A 6,218-nucleotide genomic window follows, 5' to 3' on the forward strand; every position below is an offset into this window, starting at 1 on the left:
GGCGAAGCTGTGGTGAGAAGCCCAGGGCTGAGCCAGCAGGGGGACAGCACACAGGATGCGGGGGCACCGCAGTCGCTGTGCCCCCCGCAAAAGCAGCATGCTCGGGCGCTCGTGGTCACTGACACAGATTGTTTTAATGGAGAAGTACAAGAGACGCAGCCGGCCGTCGCTTGGTGCTTTCACGCGGGGACGGGGCGGTACGGACGGACGGACGACAGCACTCGAGGCCGAGGCTTTCCCACGGACAGATGCACACGCCCAGTCCAGGGTCGTCGGCGGAGTGGGGCGGCTCAGTGCTGCATGGCATCAGAGTGGTCTGCCAGGCGGTCAGCTTGCGGGGCTGCCCCTGCCTCGCCAGAGCCACCACCCCCTCGGCCCCATGGCTCCATTCCTGTGGGCCCGGATGGCAGTGCCATTGCGCAGCCCTCGTCTCATCTCTCGCTCTTAGTGGAGCTCTCGCCGAGGCGTAGGCTTCTCGTAGATGCAGCCAGCCTGAGCGGGGCGGTTAAATGGAGATGGGGGGGGGTGGGTAGAGGGGATGGGGGGGCCACGGGGGAGGAATAAGGGGATGGGGGAGCGAGGGGTGTGATGCCAGGGCAGGAGCGGGAGGGTGGAGAGAGACAGAGGGAGTCAGAAGCTCCCCAGTTGTCAGGCTGCACCCAGCCCTGCGGCCCGGTTGGGGGTGGGGGGATCTCAGAGCTGAGGCCGGGAGTCCTGAGGACCCTTCACCGACCTCTCCTGCGTGCTGTCCCCTCCCCCTCGTTAAGCTCCAGGTGGCCACGTCCCTCTGTAAAACAGCTGAGCCCAGCGAGTCGCCGGCAACGTTCCTTGGGGAGGGGAAGTCATCACCCTGTTAGCAGGAGCCGCTGACGGAGTAACTCTGGCATTTGGGGGATCAGCTGGAATGGGGCATGGGGCCTTTCTCTTCCCATCGGACCCCGGGGCAGGGGACTGGCTGGCTCGGGGGCGGGGTGAAGAGTGGGACACAGGGCCTTTCCCCTCCAGGGGGTGCTGGCTCCAATCCGGCCTCAGGGCGGGGGACTGGCTGGCTGGCCCAGGGGTGGGATCCAGCAGCAATGCTGAGGCGAAGAGGTCTGTGTTCAGCATGTGGAAGCAGAAACAGGAGGGGTGGAGAACCCAGGAGTTCTGACCCCCAGCCTACGCTGCTCTAACCACTAGCCCCCACTGCCTTCCCCATTCTGAGTGATGTGGCTAAAGGCTCTGTACCTGGTTGGGGGGCAGTCTCGGAAGAGGAGAGCCACGGCTACTCACATTTGGATGACCTACGGCCCAAGTGCTCGTTGTCCACCGTGTCGCTCGACCACTCCACCTTCTTATCTGGCTTTCGCTTCCTCAGCTTGATGGTCAGGCTGCGGTTCTCCTACCGGGGGGACGGGGTGCAGGGTGGAGAGAGAGTGGGGGATCAGACCACGGCCCATCACAGATGACCCACAGAGAAAGAACTTGGACGGCTTGGCTGGATTAGTAGGGAGAGATCTGGGATGGTAGGGGGCGCCACGCTGCAGAGAGTGGGGCGGGGGGCTCAGTAGGGGGTGCTCTACCCTGGCAGGCAGGGCTGGCCCCAGTGCAGCACTAGGGGGTGCCGAGTTGCAGGGAACAGGACAAGGGCTCAGTAGGGGGTGCTCTGCCCTCAAAGTCAGTGCTGGTTGCAGTGTGGCAATAGTGGGCGCTGTGCTGCAGGGAGGAGGGCAGGGGGCTCAGCAGGGGGTGCTCTTCTATGACAGTCAGGCAAACCCCCTCACAAGGCCCCGGGGAGTCCGACTGCTGCCCCGCTCCACGGCGTGTCCCTTCCACCACCGCCTTGGGAACCACGCCTGACTTCCTGGGGACCACATCCTGCGGTCGCCATGGCTCCCACGCCCTGCTGTGTCCATGGCTACCGTGCCCTGTTTCAGCTGTGGCGGTCACCAGGGTTACCACATTCCGTGGCTGCCAGGACAGACATGTTCCCTGTGTCCCTCGCCTTGTGCTAACTGATGTGCACCACAAGAGCCACGTCCTGCTGCCACTACCATAGCTACAAGAGACAATCGTCACCGTGACAGCCACCATGAGCATCGTCATGGGTACCACACCCCATTCCTAATGGGATAGGTGCCCCACTCCCACTTCCTGCAGTCGCCATAACAATGGCCGTGTCACCCACCGTGGGCACCACGCCCTCCTGTTGCTGGGATGGTTGCCTTGGTAACCGCCACCCCCCCTTTCACAGCAACGGTTGCTGTGACTCCCACAGCCTGCAGTTACCGTGGCTTCCCTGCCATCACGGTCGCTGTGACAACCAATGCCATGGCGCCCACGATGGATACAGAGCTCACGGAAGCACCCAGCGGGGGCACATGCAGGTGGGGACCGGGGGCCAGTTTGGGGGCCTCTGAATGAATTTTTTAACTAACGCTCCCCACTGCTAGTTAATCCCTGGCATCTAAAAGAGAGAACCGGGGCTGTTTAATCAAAACCGGATTTGATTTTAATGGTGAAAAATTTAGGCCACCGAAAATGAGTGGTGTCCTCTCAAATCCTCATTTCCCCTTCATGATCCCCCTCCTCCCACAATCCCACAGTCTTGCAAAGTCTCCAAGCCCAAATCCCCATGATTCTGTATTCTCCCCATGTTCCTGTGATTTTATATTTAGGCCCCCCAAATAAACAAAATACAACCCCCCCACACCCCCAAGTCTACATTTTAAAAAACCCTCAAATTAAAACAATTTCCCCCGATTTTAGACCCCCAAAATAAAGCCCCCATATCCATGTGATTTTATACAAAATCCCCCCAACTAAAAAAAAAGCCACTAATCCCCATGATTTTACACTAAACCTCCAGATATAAATAAAACTTACACATCCCAGTGACTGTGTTAACCCCCCTCTCCCCATTTATAAAACCTCTAAAGCCCCAGGATTTTCTATTCGCCCCACACATTTTTAAATCTCTCAGATTTCTGTGATTTTACAATCACCCCCGTCCTCTACATTAAATCGGACTGACAGGCAACCCCCGCTTTTCAAACCTTCCGGATTTTATTTTTTTGTTTTAAAAACCCAGTACCTGTGGTTTTGAATGTTATTTCCCCCCCTTTACAAAACCCACAAACCCTGAGTTTTTTTATGTTAAACTCACCAAAAATATTTATAACCCCCCCCCCCAACTACTTGGGATTATGTATTAAATCCTCCTCAACATGTACAACCCCCCAAATCCCTGAGATTTTATATTAACCCCTAAAATCACAAAAAACCCAACACCCAAATCCAGGGATTTTTTAAAAACCCAAATTTACAAAAGCCTCAAGTCCCTGAGATTTTATATTTCCCCTCCCCCAATGTCATAAACTCTCCCAAATCCCCAGGATTTTATATTAACCCCCCAGATCCCTGAGATTTTACATCCCCCCTCCCACGATTTTTTTAATAATCCCGCCCCAGATCCCTGGGGGTTTATATTAACTTCTGCAAAATGCACAACCCCAAATCTCTGGATTTTACATGACCCCCCCCCCCAATCCGGGGATTTTACATTGACCGCCCCCCCCGCCCCGCTCACCGGCTCGATGGTGACGGTCTCGGTCACGGTGGCGCCGGCTGCCCTCCCACCGGCCGCCGCTGTCGCAGTCGCCGTCGCCTCCGCCATGGCCCTGCCCGGCCCCCGCCCTCCGCGGCCCCGGTTGCCGGGGGGACCAGTCTGCGCCGCGCACCGCCCCTGCCTCGCTGCCTCGGCTCTCCCAGCAGCCCCCGGCGAGCGACCGCCCGGCTCCCACCACCAGCCGCACGCCACTTCCGGTCACCAGCCCGCTACTTCCCGCTTCCGGGTGCGAGTCCCGGAATACTGTCCCCCACCCCCCCAGCTCCTTTGGCTCTGGAAGGAGAATTTTCGGCGCGGCACTTCCGCCGTACGGGGAGCGGCGCGCATGCGCGGTCAGAAAGGGGGTGGGAGAGAATCCTAACGTGAGTCACGTCCAAGGCAGGGAGGGGCTGGTGGGAAGCCCCCTGGGGCGGCAGCTGTTGAGCTGTCATGTGATGGGGTTCACTGCCGCGGGGGGGCCCATACCCTGAGGGTCAGCGGGACCATGGGGGACACGTGGGGGGGCAGGGGAAGGGGCCACTGCATCCCCCTTCTCCCCCACGTGTCCCCCATAGTCCCATGACCCCCACTCATCCCCTTTCCCCTGCACCCCACGTGTCCCCATGTCCCACTGACCCCACTGCATCCCCTTCCCCTGCAGCCCCACGTGTCCCCACCCTAGTCCACTGAGCCCCCACTGCATCCCCTCCTGCACCCCCACGTGTTTTCTCACCACAATAGTCCCAGGCTGAGCCCCACTCCCTTGCACCCCATCGCCTGCACCCTCATCGTCGCCTAGCCTGACCCCAACTGCATCTCCCCTCCCCTGCACCCCACGGTCCATAGTCCACTGAGCCCCACTGGCATCTCCCTTCCTCTGCACCCCCTAGCCTGTGGCCCCATAGTCATTAGCCCCACTGCATCCCTCCCTGCACCCCCACGTGTCCCCATCGTCCACTGAGCCCCACTGCATCCCGCTGTCCCCTGCACCCCCCGTAGTCCCCCATCGGTCCACACGTTGAGCCCCCACTGCATTCCCCTCCCGCACCCACCGTGTCCCCCATTCGTCCCACTAGCACCCCACTGCATCCCACTTCCCCTGCACCCCACGGTCCCCCATAGTCCCACTGAGCCCCCACTGATCCCCCTCCCCTGACCACCCCACGTGTCCCCATAGATCATCACTGAGCCCACTGCATCCCCTTTCCCCCAAAAAAAAACCCCCCCACGTGTCCCCCATGTCCCACTGAGCCCCCACTGCTCCCCCTTCCCCCACCCCCACGTGTCCCCTGTCCATGAGACCCCCTGCACTCCCCTTTCCCCTCCACCCCCACGTGTCCCCCATAGTCCACTGAGCCCCCATGCATCCCCTTCCCCTGCACCCCACGTGTCCCCCCTATAGTCCACTAGGCGCCCCCCACTGACCCCCTTCCCTCCACCCCCAGCTGTCTCCCCAAGTACCCACTGAGCCCCCACTGCATCCCCCTTACCCCTTCACCCCCACGGTCCCCCATAGTCCCACTGAGCCCCCACTGCATCCCACCTCTCCCCGCACCCCACGCTGTCCCATAAGTCTCCATGAGCCCCCACTGCATCCCCCCCTGCACCCCCACGTTCCCCCATAGTCCCACTGGAACCCCCACACGGCATCCCCTTCCCTTGCACCCCTACATGTCCCCCTAGTCCCCACTGAGCCCCCACTGCAATCTCCCTTCCTCCACCTCCACCGTGTCTCCCGATAGTCACCACGAGCCCCACTGTATCCCCTTCCCTGCACCCCCACAGTGTCCCCATTAGTCCCATGAGCCCCCACTGCACTCCCTCCCCTCCACCCCCACGTGTCCCATAGATCCCACTGAGCCCCATACCATCCCTTCCCTCCACCCCACGTGTCCCATAGTCCCACGAGCCCCCACTTGCATTCCCCCTTCCCCTCCACCCACGTGTCCCTGCATAGTTCCTTCACTGTAGATTCCCCCACTGCATCCCCCTTCCCCTGCCACCCCCACGTGTCCCCCTATAGTTCTCACGCTGAGCCCCACATGACTCCCCCTTACCCCCTACCACCCCACACGTTGTCCCCCCATAGTCCCATGGCCCCCCACGGCATCCCCTTCCCTGCACCCCCCGTGTCCCCATAGTCCCAACTTGCAGCCCCCACGCATCTCCCTTCCCCTCCACCCCCACGTGTCCCTCATGTGCCCACTGAGGCCTCCCGACTGCATTTCCCCCTTCCCCTCCACCTCCCACGGTGTCCCCCTAGTCCCACTGAAGCCCCACTGGCATCCCCCTTTTCCCTTCACACCCCACGTGTCCCCCATATTCCACTGAGGCCCCCACTGATGCCCCTTCCCCTCCACCCGCCACGCTGTTCCCCATAGTCGCCAGCTGAGCCCCCACTGCATCCCCCTTGCCCTCTCCACCCCCACGTGTCCCCGCCTAGTCCCACTGAGCCCCACGCAATCCCCTTCCCCTGCACCCGCCACGGCTCCCCCATAGTCCCACTGAAGCCCCACGGCATCCCCTTCCCCTCCACCCCCACGTGTCCCCCATAGTCCCACGAGCCCCCACTGATCCCCCTCCCCTGCACCCCCACTGTGCCCCACATAGTCCCACTGAGCCCCACTGCCAT

This window comes from Chelonoidis abingdonii, chromosome 12 (genome assembly GCF_003597395.2).
Source record: "Chelonoidis abingdonii isolate Lonesome George chromosome 12, CheloAbing_2.0, whole genome shotgun sequence".
In the NCBI taxonomy this organism is placed as follows: Eukaryota; Metazoa; Chordata; order Testudines; family Testudinidae; genus Chelonoidis; species Chelonoidis abingdonii.